The sequence below is a fragment of the Pogona vitticeps genome, chromosome 1, assembly GCF_051106095.1.
Source record: "Pogona vitticeps strain Pit_001003342236 chromosome 1, PviZW2.1, whole genome shotgun sequence".
NCBI classification, from domain to species: Eukaryota; Metazoa; Chordata; class Lepidosauria; order Squamata; family Agamidae; genus Pogona; species Pogona vitticeps.
Genome location: NC_135783.1, coordinates 37,919,698 through 37,943,329, shown reverse-complemented (window position 1 = coordinate 37,943,329; position 23,632 = coordinate 37,919,698). Strand labels below are relative to the sequence as shown.

Sequence of the window (23,632 nt, the reverse complement as noted above, 5' to 3'; positions counted from 1 at the left end):
CACCAGAAGAAGCCCCTCTGCAAGGAACAATATCTGTTAAAAGGACCCTTCTGTCGGTTGGGGAATTATTCCAGCCCATCCCCTCCAAAATGTAGCCCTACAGCAGGATCAAACAAAAAAGGTCCAATGGTTGTTGTAGGTTTTTCAGGTTGTTTGGCCGTGTTCTGGAGGTTTTTCTTCCTAACGGCTCTGTGGCTGGCATCTTCAGAGGACAAGAGTTAGAATGCTATCTGTGTTCTGGTGTAGTGTGCGGGATAGTTGAGTATTTGTAGCTGAGCTTTCTGTTCTTTTCAGGAGATTGAGTGATTATTGTGATAAGGGTCTTTTTTGTTACGGGTGTATTGTTGTGATAAGGGGGGAGATGTTCTGTCACTGTGATTGATGGGTGTCATTAGCTAGTCTTTTGTGTGCAGTGATCACTGGTTCTTGTGGCTGGGTAGAGTTCGTTGACCTTTTGCAGGTTGTACTTTTCAGTGCTGGGAGCCAGGCTTTGTTGATTTTTAGACTTTCTTCTTTTTTTGTTGAAGCTGTACTGGTGTTTGTGGATTTCAATGGCTTCCCTGTGTAGTCTAACATAATTATTGTGGGTGTTGTCCAGTACATCTGTATTCTGAAATAAGATTTCATGTCCAGCTTGTTTCAGGGCATGATCAACTATTGCTGATTTTTCCAGTTGTTTTAGTCTGCAGTGTCTTTCATGTTCTTTGATTTTTGGTCAGGATGCTGTGTTTTGTGGTCCCAATATATAACTGGCCACAAAGGTCCAGTTTGAGTATGGAATAAGGTTAGGCTGGAGTGCATTTCCCCATGTGTCTTGTGATCACTGGGAAACAGATAGCATCAGACTGCTTCATGAGCGGTCCAAAATGCAATCTATTTCCCTGTGTGATCACATCCTTAGTTATGTATTAGTTGCTGCACAAAACAATTAATTACTAATTATTTGTTAGCACCTATTGCCAAGCTCTTATCAATCACTAAATATTCATTCAAATTAATAAATGGCTGAGGGAAAACTGTACAGTCTTGCTGGACTCCCTAAGGCTGGTTAAGTGTTTCTTGCCATAGGGTAATATTATGCTAATGAAACAAAATGTGTAATTTCTCTGTGGCATAAATGGAGAGATCTTCCTCTTTTCCCACCCACTCAAAACCATTACAGAGAATTATGACTAACCCAGGAGGCAGTTTTAGCAAAAGCCACATTGAGTGTACAAACTCCTGGAAGAGAACTAATTCTACATTATCAAGAAGTCATAGGAGGCACATTTCAGATAACATTAGCACCGTGCAAACAAACACTTTTTCAGCACAGGATTTTGAAAATACTTATACTAAACCTAGCACAGTAGCTTCTGAGGGATGGCAGAGAACTGGATTTATTTTCAGCATAGATAATCGGAGATTTTTTGGGATCCTTGTATCAAGAGCACCAAAATGAGAAGGAAAAGGTCACCAGACACTTGGAAGCAAGTGGCTTCTGAATACGGGGAATAGCACTATGCAAAGGTGTCTTCATATAACAAAATTCAAATGTTGTGCAATAGATGTATGGATCTCTGATTCATCCTGCCCCTCATCCGGCTTAACAGCTTGGGACAAAGCATTGCAGATGTCCATGGCTTAAAACACCCAACCAAATATATGATCTCCATATCTCTCCTGCCTCTAATTTGTTACCATTTAGTCTGATGAAGAGTTCTAGAGAAATCAAGGTTATGCATACCTTGTGCATTTTCATTTGATCCTGACAAAGTTATTCCTGACCTGTGCATTTTATATTTTGCTTTATTCCTGTGGATCAACATGGTCTTAGAATCATTTCATCTAACAATTATTTACTCTCAAAGAGATGTTGCAGAGTTTTGATTTTTGGTTAAAGTCTTTTGGATGCAGAGCAGAGGTGCAGGGTTTCACAGACCAAAATAGCTTCAAGCTCCCCAGTTAGTCCACCCCTTTTTCTTCTCATCATTTGGCATTGGCAGTCTCAATAACCCACTCTGAGACATTAGTAGGAGAAAGGGGAAAAACATTTCATTTACTTACAGTGAGCAGATACCAGCAAGCTAAAAACAGGACTGTTTTGAGCAGCAGGCCTTGACAGACTATTGACTTGTAACAGATTCAAGGGAGGGTAAGAGTTGGACAGAGAGGCAGAATTCTCTTTGAATTCTGAGGCAGGAGAGAAATATTGGTTAGTGCTGAATACAACAGTCACCCAAGCCTAGAAGGATCCCTCCCAGCCAAACCTTCTGAAGATTTATTTTATTTTATTAGATTTCTACCCCGCCCATCTAGACCAAAGATCTACTCTGCATGCAAGATTGCAAAAAACTCTAACAAGAGATGGTGGCGGAGGGGTCAGTTTAAAGAAAAAAGTTATAGTTGAAACTACATTTCCAAAAGTAAGGAACGTCAGGTCACAGTCCAAAATGTGGGCACCTTGATGCATCCTTCCTATATTTGAACAAGCCAGACTAGCTAGGGTTTGAGAGAGTTGTAAATTTAAAAAGCAAACTTTTCCATGCACTTCATTTGCTCCTAACAGACTCTTCTTGTGCACTTCTATATAAACAGACACTATATGGACAGCATAAATCACAAATGTTTTCTTGTTTAAAAGAAATTAAACTATATCACTGGAAAAGGAAAATGACAATCATGTTGGGGAAATCTGGAGGGAGTAGAAAAGGAGAAAAATTGAACATGAGATGGGCTAAAAAGCAATAAAGAAAGCCGCAGCCCTTAGTTCTCAAGACCTGAACAGAGCTGTCCAGGAGGTCATTAATTCTTAGGGTTGCTATACAATGGAGGTAACCTGATGGAACACAACAACAACAAATGTAATCCTGGTAATCTCATTGCTCAAGAACGTGGGGCAGTGCTAGACACAAGAATCACAGCTAAAAGGGCAACATCTATATAAACTGGAATGAACAGCCTTGATGAGTCTGGCAGCTGATTTTCTACTGCAAGACACTTGGCAGCCACATAGAGTGCCTAAAAGTATTTAAGCACAACTCACCTCAACTGAAACTCTAAGTGTCTAGAAAGGTACTTCCAGGTTTGAAAAGCTAGCCTGAAACAATTATGTTTGGAGGTGAAAAGGGCAGGGCGGCATGTGACCTACTTAAGGGTCAATTGTTACTCCTGGAATTTTCCAAAAGCTGCAGTTCCCTGCTCCCTTTTTTTCCTGGATCTAGGGCCTTCTTCAAGATCTTTAATCTCATATATACATATTGACTTCTTTTCAAAGCAGTGTTACATAAAGATGTGACCAAAATAGATCAAAATACAAAGCAAATTAGGAATGCTATTAAGAAAACTCGTAAGTGGGATGTTTGCTGACAGGAGTTAACATATCCTATCACAGCATGCTGTCCCCCATCTTCATTTGCATCAATATAAACATAGAGTCATTGCATTGCTAGGGTATTCTGCATTTATTTACACGGGTGTTATTATTTCCATAATCAGTGCAGTAAGTTAATTATTTCTGTTCACATGGGAGTAGGGAGATTTGTTATATATCTATATATAGTAACATGGCTATTACAATATTAGCTATGAGTAACAAATCTAGTCGCTCAAGAGAGAAACTAAAATTAGGGTCTCCTGCTCCAAGAAATGCCTCTTCTGGGTTGAGAATATGTTCTAAGTGTTGCCATTATGGGGCAAATATCAGGTTGGTTCATACAGCTCATCCCAGACATGAAAGCAAACTACTCAGGATCATTAATATATTAAGGCTATTTCCTCCTCATACAACAGTTATTGTTTCAGACCCGCTAAGGTTTCAGAGCTACATGCCTTGGACAGTTTGCAAACAAAAACTGGGACATCTCCTAATTGACTATTTACAAAACCAAACCAAATTATGATTAATTTGTCAAATTATGATTAAGGCAAGCCTGTATGAGTGCAAACACAGCTTTTACTTCTTAAGGATATATTAGTTTAAGTACAGAACCAGTATCTCACCCACTGAGGCCTTACAGATAGTCATATTCTATTTTGTTTTCATTCTTTTCAGAGCTGTAAACAAAAGAAGAAACAGTGAGCCTCTTTACTGTACAAGGCAGGGCCTTGAGCTTGGAAATATTCCTTTTTTAAAACCACTCTTTGATGAATGACTGTAGAAGGTATATTTCATAAAGGAAATTTTCAAAGCTCTGTAATGGTCCTATCACTTCTGTAGGGGGAAACATTACTGCAGAATGATTCACATCTGCTTACCTTGCACACAGTTATAGTCTGAGTATTTCATAATGAATTTTTGCCCACATTTTCATGGATAAAGGGGACAAAAGTAAAAGGAGGAAATAGCACCAGTCTTCACCTTTCCAGCCAATGTTGACATAATTTTCAGGCAAGAGGGTTTGTCTTGAATAAAAAGTGACTTAGGCATTCTCCTCTTTTTTCCTCTCAACTAGTTGACAAGTAGTGGTAGTTAAGGAAAGTTATCTTTAGATTACAAGTCCCAAATACATCCAGCCAGCATGGCTACTGGCTGGGGGATTCTGGGACTTACAGTCCAAAAAAAATAACTTTCCCATGCGCTGCTCCAGGCCTTTAGGACCAGGATCATTCCAACCCTTTTCTCCTACAATCTCTTTGCAAAAAGCCACTATACTGAGGGAGTTGTCACAATCCCCATGTGGCACCTACTTGTTTCACCAAATGAAGAGCTCACGCCATGTGCCCCTCAGCTGCCACCAGTTGATTACATCAGCATTACCTATTATTAATGATAGATGTCCAGGCCATATGTCATTTTAAAATAATCAAATGTTTATTGTTACAGACGTTGACAGGACAAGCAATGTTGTTAACTCTTAAACAAACATTCTCCTTTATCCCTCTCAGCCATCACTCTCCTGCCCAAACTCCAAAAACTTTCAATCTCTTCAACTCTAACTCCCTATCTCTCTAATTCCCCCTCCTCCTGCTGAGTCTCTTATATCTCGTGACTCTGCCCCTCCAGTACTCCCATTGGTCTATGCAGAGAGCATATGAATATTCATGACGTGGGTGGACGCCACAGTAGTGATGTTTTTCCACCCATTGTAGCCCATGACCCAAGTGGAAAATAAGACCACTGCTAAGAGCATGGCAGCCAATTATTTTATTCAACAAATAGACAAACAAGAAGCCAGCAACGTGACAGAAATACACAGTTGTTAAAGTAATCACAATAGAAATTGTGTTTACTCAGAATGCGCAAAACCTTATATAGTTCAAATTAAGCCATCACCTCAGGAAAAAGTCTTCTCCAGTCAAAGAACAGCTGACACCCAAGCTGCAATCTACATCAGAATTTGGTGGAACAAGTGTGTAAAAACAAAAACAAAAATGGTTCAATGGGATTAAAAGGTGGGACAGCAACAGTTTTATCTGAAAAACTGTCCTGGGAGATACATGATTTCCAGAGGCAATTTCCTGGCTCCTATGACTACGAGTGGCCTCCTGGCCTTCTTATCTTTAGTCAGGCCAAACATCTGGCCTGGCAGAACAGTGAAGAGAAATCGACCTTTTTCTAAGTCTTCCCTTTACCCTTTTCTGAGAAGTTAAAACCCAAATATTTCCAATATTCAAGAGGGGAAATTTAATTTCTTATTTCCAGATCACACAAAGGAAAAATCAACTACGCTAATAATAAGAAACATCCCAAAGCCAATATTACTGTATTATCTTTCTTGTTGTTTGTTGTTGTTTAGTTGTTGAGTTGTGTCCGACTCTTCGTGACCCCATGGACCAGAGCACACCAGGCTCTCCTGTCTTCCACTGTGTCAAATTCATTTTGGTTGCTTCGATGACACTGTCCAATCATCTTATCCTCTGTCGTCCCCTTCTCCTCTTGCCTTCACACTTTCCCAACATCAGGGTCTTTTCCAGGGAGTCTTCTCTTCTCATCAGATGGCCAAAGTATTGGAGCCTCAGCTTCAGGATCTGTCCCTCCAGTGAGCTCTCAGGATTGATTTCCCTTAGAATGGATAGGTTTGTTCTCTTTGTAGTCCAGTGGACTCTCAAGAGTCTCCTCCAGCACAACAATTCAAAGGCATCAGTTCTTCGGCGGTCAGCTTTCTTTATGGCCCTGCTCTCACTTCCATACATCACGACAGGAAAAAACATAACTTTGACGATGCGGACCTTTGTCAGCAAGGTGATGTCTCTGCTTTTTAAGATGCTGTCTAGGTTTGTCATTGCTTTCCTCCCAAGAAGCAGGAGTCTTTTAATTTCGTGGCTGCTGTCACCATCTGCAGTGATCATGGAGCCCAAGAAAGTAAAATCTGTCACTGCCTCCATATCTTCCCCTTCTATTTCCCAGGAGGTGATGGGACCAGTGGCCATGATCTTAGTTTTTTTGAAGTTGAGTTTCAGACCGTTTTTTGCACTCTCCTCTTTCACCCTCATTACAAGGTTCTTTAATTCCTCCTCACTTTCTGCCATCAGAGTGGTGTCATCTGCACATTGGAGGTTGTTGATATTTCTTCCGGCAATCTTAATTCCGGTTTGGAATTCCTCCAGTCCAGCCTTTCGCATGATGTATTCTGCATATAAGTTAAATAAGGCGGGGGACAATATACAGTCTTGTCGTATGCCTTTCCCAATTTTGAACCAATCAGTTGTTCCATAGAATGGATTGTAGACTGATCTTCTCCAGTCCTCTGGTCATTGTTGAATTTTCCAAACTTGCTGGCATATTGAATGTAGCACCTTAACACCATCATCTTTTAAGATTTTAAATAGTTCAGCTGGAATGCCATCACCGCCAAGCTTTCTAAGGCCCACTTGACTTCACTCTCTAGGATATCTGGCTCAAGGTCAGCAATCACACTAGCAGGGTTGTCCAGATCTTTCTAGTATAATTCCTCTGTGTATTCTTGCCACCTCTTCTTGATGTCTTCCTCTTCTGTGAGGTCTCTCCCATTTTTGTCCTTTATCATGTCCACCTTTGCACAAAATGTCCCTTTCATATCTCCAATTTTCCTGAACAGATCTCTGGTTTTTCCCTTTCTATTATTTTCCTCTATTTTTTGCATTGTTCATTTAAGAAGGCCCTCTTGTCTCTCTGTGCTATTTTTTGGAAGTCTGCATTCAATTTTCTGTAACTTTCCCTATCTGCCTTACATTTTGTTTCTCTTCTCTTCTCTGCTATTTGTAATGCCTCGTTGGACGGCCACTTTGCTATCTTTCATTTCCTTTTCTTTGGGATGGTTTTTGTTTCTGCTTCCTGTACAATGTTACGAGCCTCTCTCCAAAGTTCTTCAGACACTCTGTCCACCAAATCTAGTTCCTTAAATCTGTTCTTCATTTCCACTTTGTACTTATAAGGAATTGGGTTTAAATTATACTTGACTAGCCTACTGGTTTTTTCCTACTCTCTTCACTGAACGCTTGAATTTTGCTATGAGAAGCTGATGATCAGAGCCACAATCAGCTCCAGGTCTTGTTTTTGCTGACTGTATAGCGCTTCTCCATCTTTGGCTGCAGAGAATACCTTCGCGAATACATATAATCAATCTGATTACGGTATTGCCAATCTGGTGATTTCCATGTGTAGAGTTGCCTCTTGTGTTGTTGGAAAAGAGTGTTCATGATGACCAGCTTGTTCTCTTGACAAAACTCTATTAGGCTTTGCCCAGATTTGTTTTGAACTCCAAGGCCAAACTTACCTGTTGTTCCTTTTATCTCTTGACTCCCTACTTTAGCATTCCAATCCCTTAGAATGAGAAGAACATCTTTCTTTGGTGTCAGTTCTAGAAGGTGTTGTACATCTTCATAAAATTGGTCAATTTCAGTTTCCTCAGCATTGGTGGTTGGTGCATAAACTTGGATTATTGTGATGTTGAAAGGTCTGCCTTGGATTCATATTAAAATCATTCTATCCTTTTTGAGATTATATCCTGTTACAGCTTTTCCCACTCTTTTGTTGACTATGAGGGCTACTCCATTCCTTCTACGGGCTTCTTGCCCACAATAGTAGATATGATAATCATCTGAATTGAATTTGCTCATTCCTGTCCATTTCAGTTCACTGACGCCCAAGATGTCAATATTTATTCTTGCCATCCCCTGTTTGACCACCTCCAGCTTCCCCAGGTTAATAGATCTTACATTCCACGTTCCTATGCAGTATTCTTCTTTGCAGCATCTGACTTTCCTTTCATTTCCAAGCATGTCCACAGCTGAGTGTCCTTTCGGCTTTGGCCCAACCACTTCATTAGCTCTGGAGCTACCTGTCCTTGTCCTCCGCTCTTTCTCAGTAACATGTTGGACGCCTTCCGACCTGAGGGGCCCATCTTCCAGCATCATATCTTTTAGCCTTTTGTTTCTGTTCATGGGGTATTCTTGGCAAAGATACTGGAGTGGCTTGCCAGTTCCTGCTCCAGGTGGATCGTGTTTATTCGGAACTCTCCACTATGACCTGTCCATCTTGGGTGTCCCTGCACGGCATAGCCCATAACTTCTCTGAGTTACTCAAGCCCCTTCACCACGACAAGGCAGCAGTCCATGAAGGGGATTATCTTTATTAGGCCAATACAAATGGGACAAAAATATCTCTTGCTGGAATGTTTAGAGAATCAGGCTTCAAAAGAACTGATACCAAACAGAGGTCATAAATCATTACACGTGTGAAACACAACCACATACCGCTGTCTTAGACCCTGGCTGGCATGAATGTTTTACTGTGTGATCTCTCATAGTTGTCGTTTTGGAATCGGTAGCTGTATTAGTCTGTGAAAGCATATCAGGCAAAATTAGGCCCAAGGCCTAATTACTGCATGTAACCCATGAATATTTAGAATGTGATAATAATATTTCATATACATTTCATTTCATTTCATCCTGTCTCTTAGTGACTGATGAAGTGGATGTGTCCACAAAAGCTTACATTAAAATATCATGGTTAATCTTTAAGGTGCCATATGTTTTTGTTTTGTTTTGTTTTGTTTGGATTTTGCCTGATATGTCTGATCTCTGTATTCTACCTCATATGCCTGAAGAAGTAGCAAAGGAGACATTCAAATATTAGTCTTTAAGGTAACACAATGTTTCAGTCTTTTTTAATTTTGATTTTGCTGATACGTTTGCAGAGACTAACATGGCCACTTCTGCTATAATTACTGTTAGAATCTCTCACCAAGTCTAGAATCTTGTTTTTCCAGTCTGCTTTCAAAAACTTGTTATAAGTAACAGAAAATTGCTTGCTGCATTGAGGTAAATACTATATGGCTTAAATGTTTACCTTAGCTTTGTCACAGCCTCAATTTCTTAACCACAGCTAATGGAGAAGCACAGCTTTTGACAATACAGTGGGGTCTCGACTTATGAACGGCTCAACATACGAACGTTTCAACTTACGAACCGCTCTCATAGGAATATATGGACTCGACTTACGAACTTAGATTCGAGTTACGAACTCTTTTTTTCCTTTTTTTTAAAAGCTAAGTCATCTTAGGTTAAAAGGAAAAAAGGAAAAAATATCCCCCTCTAGTGGCAGAAGGCGGAATAGCAACTTCCCATTAGTTTCTATGGATGAAAAGAGCAGATACGGATTAAATGGTTTTCAATGCATTCCTATGGGAAATGCAGATTCGACTTAAGAACTTTTCGACCTGAGAACTGCCTTCCAATACGGATTAAGTTCGTAAGTCGAGACCCCACTGTACTTTGCTGCTTTCCTTCCCTTTCAAAAAATTATGCAAAAATTTAGCAGGTCATTTCCCTCTCATTTCTAAAATTACTGTCCAGTTTTGAAAAAAAAAAAAAAAAGAATGCAGAACCTTTGTATTATTTAACTCTGTTCTGTGTTAGGACTCCATTGTTTTAGATTTGGACTATTCCTATTACATTTATATTATATATACACCCAGAATACCAAAGCATTTATTCTCAGGAAGTGGTGCAAAGAACCTCTTTTAAAAAGCCCCTCAAAAAACTTGCCTTTGTATCATTTAACTTTCTCATCATAGTTTTAACCTTTCAATTTTGTCACAAATGAACAGTTCACCAATGACCTTTATTTTGTTTCATTTTGAATGAAAAGTGGCAGAGATTTAAGTTATGAAACATGTTTTAAATAATATGTTTTCTCACTCTGTCAATTAGTGGGTTTTTAAAAAAATAAATGAACAAATAAAAGAAAACAAGAGAAAAATTCTAGCAAGACTTCTCAAGAACCTTCCTCACAAGGACAACTTGCTTATCCAGAAATAATAATAATGTTCTTTTCTTGCAAATCTGTATCCCATAACCTTGGCTGACACCTTCTTCTTCTTTTTGAGGATTAAAAGCTCCTGTTATTCCAAGTGGCATTTCATTCCACCTGATTCTTGCTTACAAATTTTAAGACCCTGGAAAATTAGTTTTCATGAAATTTCTGTTACTGCAGAGAAAACTTGTGCATCATTAGAGATGCATCGGCTCTGCCAGTAATGTCCTCATTCATTTTATAGGGGAGTTGTGGTAGAGTCTATAGGTTTCCTTCTGATTATTTTTCTTTCCTGTGAGGATTTGCTCACCTTGTTACATGAGATATTACCAATTTATTTTCTTTGCCCCACCCCTTGACCTAATTTTACCAGCATCTATAATCCTTATATACGTATGTGTGCAGCATCTTTATGTACTGTATATATTCCTATCACAAGCAGAATTAATTAAACAGCATATGATTTTAAATGAGAAGGTTCAATTGTGGCCCTTTCCTTCAATACAATAAGTGTTTTTTCATGTAAGATCTTAGGATCAACACTAATGGTTGCTGTGGGTTTTTCGGGCTCTTTGGCCATGTTCTTCCTAATGTTTCGCCAGTCTCTGTGGCCGGTATCTTCAGAGGAAGAAGTATCACTCTGTGCTCCGTTCACACTAACTTGGTAGGACCTTCCCAGGTCTTGAAAGTAACTCATTATAAACAATGGCCCAGGTCCTGCTGGTCATTTATGTTTGTGTACCTTGAACTGTATAACTCACCATGACAAATCACCAATAATGTGTGAAGTACTGATTGCATAATTGGGTGTCCACCTTGTAATGCAACAGCACCTCAGAAGTTAGCACCAGTTCATCACAATGAGTGTGCAGATTAATTTACACATATGTAAATCACCAAAAGGATACTGATCAACCAGTTCCCTATACAGTACAGTAATTACTCCCTTTTTGCCAGCAACAAAGGTATAACTGCATTACATTAAAATTGTACTTTAATGAGGTAACGTAACATTGTTTGCAGTTTAGCTGTGTCCTTTAGGTTATGTTTATTGTGCTGCAGTGTGGCATCATTAAATGATGGAAGAATATCTCATGGATGACATCAGTCATGTTTATGTTGCTGCAGTCAGATGTCTTCTTTAAGTAATCAAAAAGGATCAGTTTTTTTTAACTTTTGAAAAATGAGAAGTAAAGCGTTAGTTTTAATATTATAACACACTTTGTAATTGTAACTACTACAGCCATCAATTACTTGGTGAACCTTTGGCCAATAAGTGTAACTAATTACAGAAAACAAAACACTGCATTGTCACATGTTGTCCACCATTCTCCTACTCTGTAGTAAAATGTGCCTTGCCCCCATTAACTTCCCCATTCCAGCCACTGAGCCAGGAAATGCGCAATGGGAGACTGTCAGGAGGATGGCAGTGGAAGTTTCTTTGTACAAAATAGTGAGAGGAAAGGAACTCCAAGAACATGAGATGGAGAACACATTCTCAGTAGTAATTTCATCCTTCACAGAACATACAAGTTTATTTATTTAGGATCTCAGGGCTGGTTACAAAGCCATATAAAACAATTTAAAAAGTTCACCTTTAGAGCCTGGCCAAGGCTAGGGAATGCAATCTCACAATTAGCTTTATTAACTTATTAGTCTGCAGAAGCTTCCTGACAATAAACTGTCAGCAATCTTACATACTTTTGCCAAGGAGTAAGTGCCATTAATGTCACTGGATGTCTTCCAGAAGCCATATTTGAGACTGCACCCTTATGGTAGCTTCTGACTTTTCCAGAAAACATTCTGAAGGTACGCAACATCATTCTGTTGCTGAAATGAATATTTTCAGCTTGGGAAGCTTCCAGGATGGATGGTTAAGATGAATGAGCTCTCGGTGTGCCCCAACTCTGTGTTTCTGCAATGAGAAGAAGAAATTGCTACAGTAATTAGACTGGTTTGATAAGGCCCGTCTGCCAGCTTCTATTACATTATGAAGATCAGCCACAGCCAGTAAACATGGGAATGAGATGTCCCTTCCTCCAGGGAATGTGATAACTGTGGACTGTATATAGGCAGAAAAATAAGGTCTGACTGGAAGAATTTGTGGAGAATGCAGAATCAGGGTGAAAGAGATTGAGAGAGGGATTGATGTGCCCTCTGCAAAGATTCAAAATGGTTGTTGGCTGCTAGCCTAGACATCTGACTGTGAAGCAGTGTGTCTTGAAGTGTTGAGCCTTTTCAACCTATATATTTATACATAAAAGAAAAATATGACCACATACCCTCTCACGATGTCCCTACAAATTCAACCAGAGTAACCACTTGTACTTCTCCAGCATTCTCATCATTTGGGAAATTGGGGTACATGTAATAATGATTAAGCTCTCACTCCACTGCAACTGCCAGGAGGATACTGCTGTGATTTCATGTTCGTACTCCCTTGTATGTTTCAGCAAAAACAACAATCTTCTTACATGTTGAAGACTAAGATGTTTTATTTGGTGGATGGCTTCTTTGGATGCATTTGAAGAAATGGGCTTCAGGCTATGAATGCAAGTGCTAAATAAAATATTAGTCTTTAAGGTGCTATAAGACTCTCAGTTTGTATTTTCTGTAATTTCAGTGTAAGACCTACATTGGTTAGAATACACATCCTGTCACTATATCTAGTCTGGAAACTCAATGACATGCCCTAACACCATCCACAACATAAGGAGTTCATTCACCTGACCATCTGCTAATGTGCTAGTTGACCTTATCTCTGACTGCAATGTGTTTCTGCTTTCTCCATAGGAAAAACAGGCCAATCTCTACACAAAACAGTGAGTGGCCACAAATCTGACAGCAGCTATGGCTATGTTCAAAAACCAGTGGGGGACCTTGCAGCTTTCTGTGCAACAGTGGCCCGGGTTGAGCAAGGGGAGGGATAGCATCTTACCTGCAATCGGGAGGTGCAATGGCCATCTGGTTTGAATTACGGGCCACCAGAGCTCCTGGGAGAGTCTCCAACTAACAATGGAGTGGCCATTCTTGAAAAAAAGGAATTACAAAATTCTTCTGATCTCATTGTTTTCTGTGTTCCGCAGGTTAAGGTGGCACTTCATGCAGCTAATGAAGCAGACTTTATCTTATGAAATAAGCGCACTAGTATTTCAAGGTGCCATAAGACTATTGTTTCTCTGTAACAGACTACCCATGACTTCCCATCTGGAAAATGTTTCAACAGAAAGTAAGTTTTTCATGTTTTCTGTCTCATTATTCATAAGATGTGATTTGTTCCAGACTATGAAACATTCTTAGGATCACTTGCAAAAATCTTTCAGACCTGATTCCAAGGGGAAACAATCTCTGTTTTGTAGACAGGAAAGAGAAATATTTATAAAAGCAAGCATGACATTTACTGCAAAGTACACAGACCAGACCTTTGTATACATGGAAAATGAATCCATCTACTGCCATAACCCTCATGCATTTACTCAGGTGCAAGTCTCACTGAATTCATTGAGATTTTTCTCTAAGCCAGGATGAGAATTATATGGGCTGCCATATTTCCTTGGGCTGCATTTCCCATCAACCAAAGCTAGCACAACTAAGGGCAAAGGAGGATGGGCCATGTAATCTAAGGCATACCCTAAATAAATATACTTCTTACTGTACTGCCTTTAAATGTGCGTCATATGTCTTCAAAGGCTGAAGACCACTGTTGTACATAATAGTATAACACATACCAAGACTGCAGTCAAGAAATCAGAAGACTGAGATTTGGAAGGGCGGCAAAGAAGGAATTAGAAAAGATAATCAATTGTGAGGATGTGTCACTGGAGACCAAGGTCAAAATTATCCACACAGTTGTATTCCCAGTTACTGTATATGGGTGTGAAAGCTGAACAGTGAAGAAAGCTGACAGGAAAAAATTTGATTAATTTGAAATATGGTTTTTTGGAGGAGAGCTTTGCAGACACCCCAGACTTCCAGAAAAACACATGTATAAGTGGGTCCTACAGCAAATCAAGTCTGAACAATCTCTGGAGGCAAAAATGATGAAACAGAGGCTGTCATACTTTGGGCAGATCGTGAGAAGGCAAGATTTACTGGAAATGACAATAATGCTGGGGAAAATTGGAAGCGGTAGGAAAAGAGAGAGACCAAACATGAAATGGGTTGAGTTTTGTTGCACAGAAAGCTGAAAGGTCTCCCACTAGTTTCTGAACATTGCCATAGCTACTGTCAGATTTGTGGCCACAGCCTTGAGTCTGCAAAACCTGAGCAGGGTAGTCGAAGACAGAATGTTTGGAGATCTCTCATTCATAGGGATGCTAGAAGTCAAAGGTGACTTGGTGTATAACTAAAAGGAAGATCTGGACAAGAAAGACATATCTTCAGATTCAGCCTTGACATAGTTGTGCCTCAGAGGAATTTTAATCTGTGAGGCTTACATCATAACCTTGCCCATTTTTTCTCAGAAGTAAATCAACTCTGTTCAGTGAGGCTGACTCCAAGGTAAGTGTTGTTAGACTACAATTCCCATCATCTCTTCCTATGGAGCTAGGGCTGATAGGAGTGACAATCTAATTACATTAGAAGGCCACCCCTTCTTCACCGCTCCTGGATGTGCCTTGATGTGCCCTTGAGCTCCTATGCTGAGAGTGTGCAATGTTTTCACCCAGAAGGGCCACATGTGTAATGGGCTTGGGAACCATGTATGGACACACACCCTAGCAAATTTCTTTGGTAGAAAATAGATCTCTTTCTCTCTACCATAAAGTGTGATTAAGGAGCAAAAATAATACTGGGAGAAGCAAAGAAAATCAGATATTATTAAAGGAACTATGCTTGCTACATAGGAGAAAGTGGAAAAGGTAGGAGGAAGTGGGAATTGAAATCATCCCTTAGAATTATCAGGCTAAATTAATGAGTGGGGAGATCAGGGAGGGGAAACCTAGCTATCCTTAAAAACCTTTCTTCACAACTATTATGCCCTGCAGGTATAGTTCTTGGCTCTTTATGCAACATGTCTTCCAAACAATGCAGTAAGAACTAGAAGCCAACATGGATTTGTGAAGAACAAATCCTGCCAATCTAATTTGATCTCATTTTTTGATCAGGTCACCTCCCTGATGTTCAGAAGAGCCCCCAGACCTATGATCAGAAATAGCAGAGGTATTGTACTTCATCTGGTGTCTTTTAATGTGGCAAACTAGAACTCCCAGAATCCTCCATAGCATACTAGAGATTCTAGGACGTGGAGTTCAAAGCACTTAGAGGACATGGCTGTCAAGGGTGGTTCTGTGATGCTTTTTAGTTTAGAAACATTGTCTAAGTCTAATAGTTTTTACCTGAGAATATTACTGTGTAAATCAAAACAGGAATTTTTCCCTTCTTTCCTTTCTAATGATTTCTGCTGAGATTTACTGCAGAGTGAAAGCTCATTAAAAATGCCTCAGCAAGTGCCACCAATGATGACTAACTCTTACTGATGCTCGATGAAAATCTTAGTTCAGCTGAGATTGCATGAAAAATCCTGCTTTATTTTTCATTTATGTACAAAGAAATTTCTGTACCCCTCTCCCATAGAAAGATAGAGAGAGATGGTAGAACTGGAGAAAAATGCAGATTAATGGCATTCCCAGGCTCATACATTGCTTATCTTTGAAGAAAAAGAACATGGATGTTAACAGAGTAAGATTATTTTGTTTGTGAGCCAGAGCCCAGGAAGGCTCAGTGCTTGGACTGCCCCCCACACCAGGAAAGCTGCAGGGTCTCCCACCAAGATCCTGGCACCCAGCAATGCTGGTCAAGGAGAAGTCTGCTAAACCAGTCACACCCTGAAAAGACCCTTGGCTGATGCCCCCAAGTCTGTCTGTGACAGGTGCTTGAATAGCCCCAGCAGCAGGTGAGTGGGATCCCAGACCTCTGGCGCAACCTGTCTAGCCACACCTTTACCCATAGAGGACTTAGGAATATACACACTATGTTATTGTATATGCTGTCAAGTCAGAACCAACGTAGAGTGACCCAAATAGGCTGTCAAGGTAAGACATTTAAGCAGTGGCTTTACCAATACCACCCCTCCAAGTGATTTTTCAAGCCCATGTCTCCCATCACTTTATCCCTACGCCACACAACTGTAAGTATCCAGATTCTTTTACACATACAGAAGTCCACTGGCCCTTTTATATATCCTTTGCCCATTTCAATAGAATCGAAGGCTGCTTCAATTTCCTGGGAGAGACAAGCCTCTGTTCCCTGTGTCTTCAGTCAAAAGTGTCAAAGCCAGTCTGCTAATGGAATATGGCCTCTGATGTTCTTCTGGTGCCACTTCTGCCACAATCCCTCCCCCCACAATATCTACATAAGTTTATTTGAAGGGGGCCACAGGCTGGGCAACAATTCTTCACACACCACCTTATAAGGTTTGTTCTACAACCCATACAGTCCTGATTTGGCCTATATTTCTTTCATACTGTGTTTATGATTATGGCCCCCCAAAAATGTTGAGAATGGCTGCCCTAGAGCCTTGTGCAATGGTGGGCACAGCATCCTCCCCGCCCCGAAAGGCAAGGAGGGAAAATCATTTCTTTTTCTTTAAGATATCATCAAAACTAATGTTTTATCAAAAGTGGCAGCAGCACCAGTTTTTGTTGCACTGGCCAATGGGGGAAGACAGGATTGCAAAAAGAGCAAATGAAGACATTGCCCACTCCCACAGAAGAACTTTCAGAAGGAACAGCACATGTACTTTGTCCTCGTCCACTAAAATCCTTAAAGCCCACCTTCCCAGACAATTAGTATATATGATTAGGGGTCAAACTAGGCAAAGCATATATGATTTTCTCCCTGAGATACTCCCTGAATTTGTTGAAGTTATCTGTCGGAATGAAGGATTGTTTCTTCAACATGCTTTCTTCTGTGATTAGCCGTTAGGAGATAAACTGGCGGGACTAATTTGTAAGCCATATTGTTGAGGAAGAGATTTCTGAAAAAAGTTCCTTGTGAAAGGGGTTAGTCTTATGGAATATGCATTCCCTTTAGTTTCGTTTGATCCTTAGGTAAAATAATTATGACGTAACAGACAAAAAGGGTAATAGAACAGTAATTTGGCAATAATTTTGTGTCCACAAATTCAGCTTAATTTGTACTCTTCTACTAATACAGGCCAAAATCCTGTTGATTAGCATAGTAAATTGCATTAGAATAGGCCCATTGATTCAATGGAGATTTGGTGAGTCAATTTATCTCACCAATTTACCATGCTAAGCAACAAAATTTTGGCCAATATTAGCCATGGGGTTCCCCCCCCCCTTTGGGAATATTCTTCTTGTTTGTGAAAGGTAAGGCATCATTAAAATTATAAGTGATGACAACATAGAAATGATTGTAGCCATTGAGCAGTCTATTTTAACAGAAACTTGTTAAAACAGAAATTGGAGTGCTTTCAATCTAGAAGCATTGATTCTTCTGTGTTATGCTTCTATAGCTCTTTCTCCTTCCCACTGGCACATTCAAGGGAGAAAGAAAGGGAATATTTCAATTCACATATTAAAGTTATTTTCTGAAACACATAAAACAACTCAGAAATCAGTTTTCTTTTATTGTTTAAAATACATACATATACACTTTATTGTTTTATAGCAGGTCAGGCTGTATGCGGGAGCATAAGTTAAACCCATTTAAAAATAGTGTTGTTTAAAATAAATGAGGTTATCTACCATAACCTGACTGCACATATTAAACTTGGATCCCTTTCCATTTAAAACAGCATCTGTAGGTATGTTGAAGAAGATTTCTTATAAATCTAAAGTTCATCCTAATTCAAAAGTTTAATTTTGAGATGTGGAATGAAACAAGAACAGATATGAGAACTTGGAGAACACTTATTGGGAGATGAGTAAATTATACTAAAACATCTTTAATTATATATTGCTATTCTTCATTAAAAAGGCCTAGATTATCACACAAAGATAGGTCCTTGACAAAAAAAATCTTTCAAATAACTGTCATCACACTCCTGGTCATCAAGATTCATTATACAGTTCATTATAAAATAGTTCCTTAATGAAAGCAGATATTTGTTAACCTTTTTATTCTCAGAAGAACAGTAGGCACTTATCTTTAATTTGTATCATTCTATATGACACCAAAGATAGTTTCCAAATAGTTTTCATCTTGCTAACAACCAGAAAGTGCTATGCTGATACTCCACTCTTTTCTCCTTAACACATTATTTTTTTCAATGAGAAAAAATGATGGTAGCAGTGGTGGAAAAGCAAGTGAAGGCTACAAGTGGAGGATGGCTATGTCTGAAACCCTTGTAAAACTCAGTGGAGGAAGTGAGGTGAAGCCTCATTTAAAACTACAGTATTCAGAAACCATTTATATTAGATCTGTGAAGATTCTCAGTCATCCAGGTGAGGTTAACTGGAAGTTGATTCATGGCAACAGGACTTCTTTGCCCTCCCAACCCTGGAATGAAGACATGAGACAAGAATTATGGGTTAATCACGGGCTACACATTATTGAACATAATCAATGTTGCCATCCTTTGTCAAAAGGGGGTCCTGCCATAGTGTGGAATCATTGTGTATCTAAATATAATGGAGATGGTCTTTTTCAAAAATGAAGGATGAATTATTATTATATTTATATTGAATAAACCATGCTTTCCTTCACTGATTCATATGTATGAAGCCCTTTGTTTATGTCATTGCTGGGTTTCTCTTTATCTCTTACTGTTTGTAGTTCATCTGAAATACAAGACTCATAATCACTTATTTCCATAATCCCAGCTCCCACAATCCCCCTGCTGCCTGGATCTTCTGGTAGCAGACAACCAAAACATCTGAAGACCCAAGGTTCTCCATCTCTGATTTGCAGGATGCTTAGCAATTGGCCTAAAACTAAACTGAGCACATTGCTAAAGAGCCAACGTGTATTGCTAACAAATCTCTTCCACTGCAACCAATGTACCTTTTGCTATTCCAGGATTACATCCTTCATTTGTTAAAGATCATGTTCTCTACAAAAAATGGAAATCTATTATATCATTTTCATCTTTGATCGATCAATCCATCTCTCTCTCTGGCTTTGCTCCTTTCAGTTTCAGTAGTAATGCTTTTGAACTTTTGAAACAGATATTTTTTAAATCACCAAAACTATGCTGCCACCCACAGGGTTAGTAGCCATTTGATCATGTACAGCTTCCATTGTTAGTGCTAAGATGCATTTGGACTGTTTTTCAAATGAACCCCATCTGCTTTTGTTCAGAATATTAAAGGATGGAAATAGCCACTGGTTCTCAATTGACATACAAAATGAACCCCCTTCTCACACTTAATTTAGGACATCACCTTGGGTGGTTTCAGAACCTCCATGAAATCAGAGTATTAGGAGCAGAAGAAAGCATTACACAGAAATATTGTGCCCAGTTTTGATCATTATGTTTTAAAGAATGATATAGAATAACTGAGAGAATGTTGAGTCCCAAAGAAAAATGAAAGTTTTTGAAGCCATGAGAGGAATGAGAAAAATTCAGAGGTTTGCTCAGGAGCGAAGAAATGCAAGTTAGATTACACAGGGGCACGGCATCAGTTTGCAAATAAAACAATGCTGTAGCAAGCATGTAGGCCTCTTATTTTGAGCTTAATGCCTGTGGGAGAATAGTCTAGTGAATTCTAACAGCTTGAGTATTTTGGCAAAAAATTAGATATATGGTGTGATCCTGGCAGCTTATTCCAGTCTGAAGGCAGAGGTTTTATTCCACATAAACAGAAGCTTCTCGTGATGAATTAAACTGAGCATCACAGAACACATTTTATTAATTAGCCATAAATCTATAAAGAGTGAATAATGGTGCAGAGGTCTGAATCAAACATAACTTCCTTAATAGGCGGCTTTAGCCAACAGCACTGCTGTCCTGGCTGCAGCTGGGAAGATGAGACAGCAGAGTCTATTCCACTGGTTTGTCCAAAAGGCTAATGCTTCTGGCTCCTCCCATTCAGCCATTCCACTTGACTGCAGCTGAGGGATGTGTGATAGTAGAGGCCACATCATTGGTTTCCCTATCAATTTAAATTATATACTAGGCATGCTTTTGTGCTTAAGAATGTTTGAGAATATCTGCATATCAGGGCAGTAGATTTTCTTCCTCTCCAGATCGTCCATTCATGCTTTGCTTTGTGATTGGTCATTGTAAAGTAAACAAGACATTAATCCCATTGAAGGATGGAAATGTAGGGAACATGAAAAACCCTTAAACTCTAGTTTGAATCCAGATAACTTCATGGCAGCCATGCAAAGTATTCCAAAAATATACATCTATACAGTTTTGGGGAGTATCCCATGACAACCCTACAGTGTAATCCAGAGTCAATATTTGGTTTTCTGATGTCCTGACTTTTTCTAAGGAAATGCAGGGTTGCAAAGTTGCTTGCAGTTAAGAGTTCAGTTTATTAAACAACAGAGGCCCATTACAGATGTGAATAAAACCACTGGACAACTTGACTGTAACAGCTGTGGGTAGAAAGACATATTCTAGACACCAGTGCTACACACTGGAAAATAACAGAGAGATATAGTGTAGTTTTCTCAGAAACTAGTTCTAGCTATCTTCATAGAAGTTCTACTAGAAACTGCGGGCCTGTTCTCAGGGCTTTTTTTCATACATAAAATGTACACTCCCAAAAGAAGGTTTGTAGTGTTCAATATTCAACTAATGCAAAAGTTATATTATGTTACCTGATATAAAAAGTGGGCAATAAGAATGTAAAAACTAAATTATATTTCCAGGCTCTTTCAGAACCACCAAGCCTGATCAACCACAAACATCTCTCCTCTTCAAAGACAGTAGCAGCGGCACATTCAGGGATTATGTACAAAATGTTCATCAAAGCCTTCCAAGTTGACAGAAAAATTCCAGAAATGGGGATCCTTTTCCTGGCAAGCCATATGAAGTTGTTAATGTTGTGATAACAGTGGTGATGCAGAAAGTATCCAGTATATTTGTAAATCTTGTTTATCTGGACTCTCCCATCCCGTTTTTCTGACCTTCCCCACTTTTCCTTTGCCCTAGTTTCCGTTTCACTTTGTTCTTGCTCTTCCCTTATTTTAAAATTGTTTTAATTTTATTGTAAATTGCTGATGTTGTAAGCTGCCTAGAGTGGTCCTATGTGATTCAGATAGGCGGGATATAAATTAAATTAAATTAAATTAAATTAAATTGAAATAAATAAATAAATAAATAAATAAATAAATAAATAAATAAATAAATAAATAAATAAAGCAATGTTAATCATCATCTTAGAACTGCATAGCTAAAAGGGACCCTATGGATCATCAAGTCCAGCCCTCGTCAAGGAGGCACAGTGGGGAATTGAACTCCCAGCTTCTGGTTCTGCAGCCAGATACCTAAACCATTGATCACTCGCTCAATGTAAAGATGGTGTTTTGTGTTGGGTTTTTTTGTAGTTCATGATAGTTCTTGTGTTCTGTGTTAGTGCTGTTAAAATTCTAGGTTATCATTTGGGGTTTGCAGGGAGCAAGGCAGCACTTTCCCCTGCCTTCCCCAAATCCTAAATGTCATTATTCTTTTAATAACATAAGCATAAGAAAATATATATGGTTGGGTTGTAGCAGCATGCACATGAATCATTCTAGCATATTCTATGCAACAGTCATGCCTCAAGAAAATTCATGTGAACATAATATATTATAAGACCTATGCAATTAAAAATAGTGATAAACTTTGTCTGGTTTAATTCTTCCACCACTTTTGCTTTTTTCCCTATTTTAGATTTCAAGTCTATAGGCAGTAAATGCTTTGGGTTTAATCTGTGCACAACATTTAGTAAATTTAAGTTACTTTACAAATAACGGCTAATAATGTTTTTTAAAAATTGTGCTACTTAGGCTTCCAGGTATACAGTGGTGCCTCGCATTACGACGTTAATTCGTTCCAGCCAAATCGCTGTAGAACAAAAACATCATAATGCAAAATTAAGAAGCCCGTAGAAATGCATTAAAACCCAATTAATGGGTTTCTGTGGGCTTGAAACTCACCATCCAGCGAAGATCCTCCATAGCGCGGCCATTTTTGCTGCCCGTGCAGCAAGGAATCCGTCCCAGAAAAAAGCGGGGAGCCATTTTTTTTACCCGGCAGCCATTTTGAAACCGCCGATCAGCTGTTTTAAAATCATCATTTTCCAAGAATCGGTTCCCGAAGCAGGCAACCGATCATCGCAAAGCAAAAAAAAAAAACAAAAACATTCGGACCATCGTTTTGCGTTTGCAATTGCGATCACAAAAAGATCGTCATAATGCGGTTTCGTCATTAAACAGGGTTGCCCGTCTTGCAAGGCACCACTGTAGTTGTTCCTGGGTGGTTGCTTCCCTAGAATTCAAATTGAATGTACACTTATAGAAGAAATGACCAGAACCTTAGTTGTTCATGGTAGCATAATTCTATTACTGTACATTTTAGCAGTGAATTCCTACTCCTTAAGAAGTAAATGTTGCTTTTTCCCATCACATAGCAGTTATGCCACTTGGCCAAGGGCTCTCCAGGCAACTGAGACATGAAAGAACAAGAAAAACAAACAGTATAAAGCAGTAAGAGAGCAAAATAGCATGACATGAAATTTAAAGCAAACCAGAGTCACACAAATTAAATACATAAATCTGAAACATAAGATTTAAAAATCTTGGGTGAATGAAAATATCATCAGCTGGTACAGGAGGAGAAAACGGTCGGTGCCAGGCAACCGTTCCCTGAAAAGTATTCTCAGCTACTACTGAGAGGGCAGTCAAATGTTCTGTTTCCCAGAGCAAAAACTGGTAGGCAGATGGGCCAGAGATAGAGCTGGCAAAAAACTACTTTGGTGCTTCCAGAAACTCCCAGCCAATGTGGTGAACTTGAGAGTTGCAGTCAAAAATCATAACATTCCTGAGGCTGGCTCAGAGATAAATAGCACAGACAGGAGGAGAGGGAAGAGCATACTTTGGAGCTGAGAATTTGTACAGCCACATTCAGTTACACCAGGTTTTCTCCATTACTTGACATGGTACATTCCCAATGAACCAAAGATTGGCTGAGTTGGCAGGAGGGCAGCCAAGGCTTTGATGGATCCAAACTCCTTCCAGTCTAGATCCGGAGTCCATTTACCATCTTAAGATGCCGTGCTGGGACTCTGCCCTTTGTGTGTGCCCAGAAATATGCTATTTCCCTATCCAGGTAGCTTTTGTTATTTTTCTGATATGTTTTCTTGTTTGAATGTTGTAAGTCTGTCCACATTTCCTCCTCCTTTTTAAAAGCTTGTTTCTTGTACCTACTTGAACTTTTGTCTTTTTATCCTTTTGGATTGTTTCCTTTTCCCTTCTCTCCCTTTTTAAAAAATAAGCTACAAAATTATTTCAAGCAAGTTG

The 23,632-nt window shown here is 39.3% G+C and overlaps 1 long non-coding RNA gene across 1 annotated transcript; it reads left to right on the top strand.

Annotated features, from left to right (window-relative positions):
- Window positions 1-200: 200 nt before the first annotated feature.
- On the top strand, window positions 201-22,474 carry LOC140706878 (uncharacterized). Its single transcript, XR_012086789.2, has 3 exons — window positions 201-13,445; window positions 15,322-15,376; window positions 21,002-22,474. It is a non-coding gene; the product is annotated as an uncharacterized LOC140706878 (long non-coding RNA).
- Window positions 22,475-23,632: the final 1,158 nt, after the last annotated feature.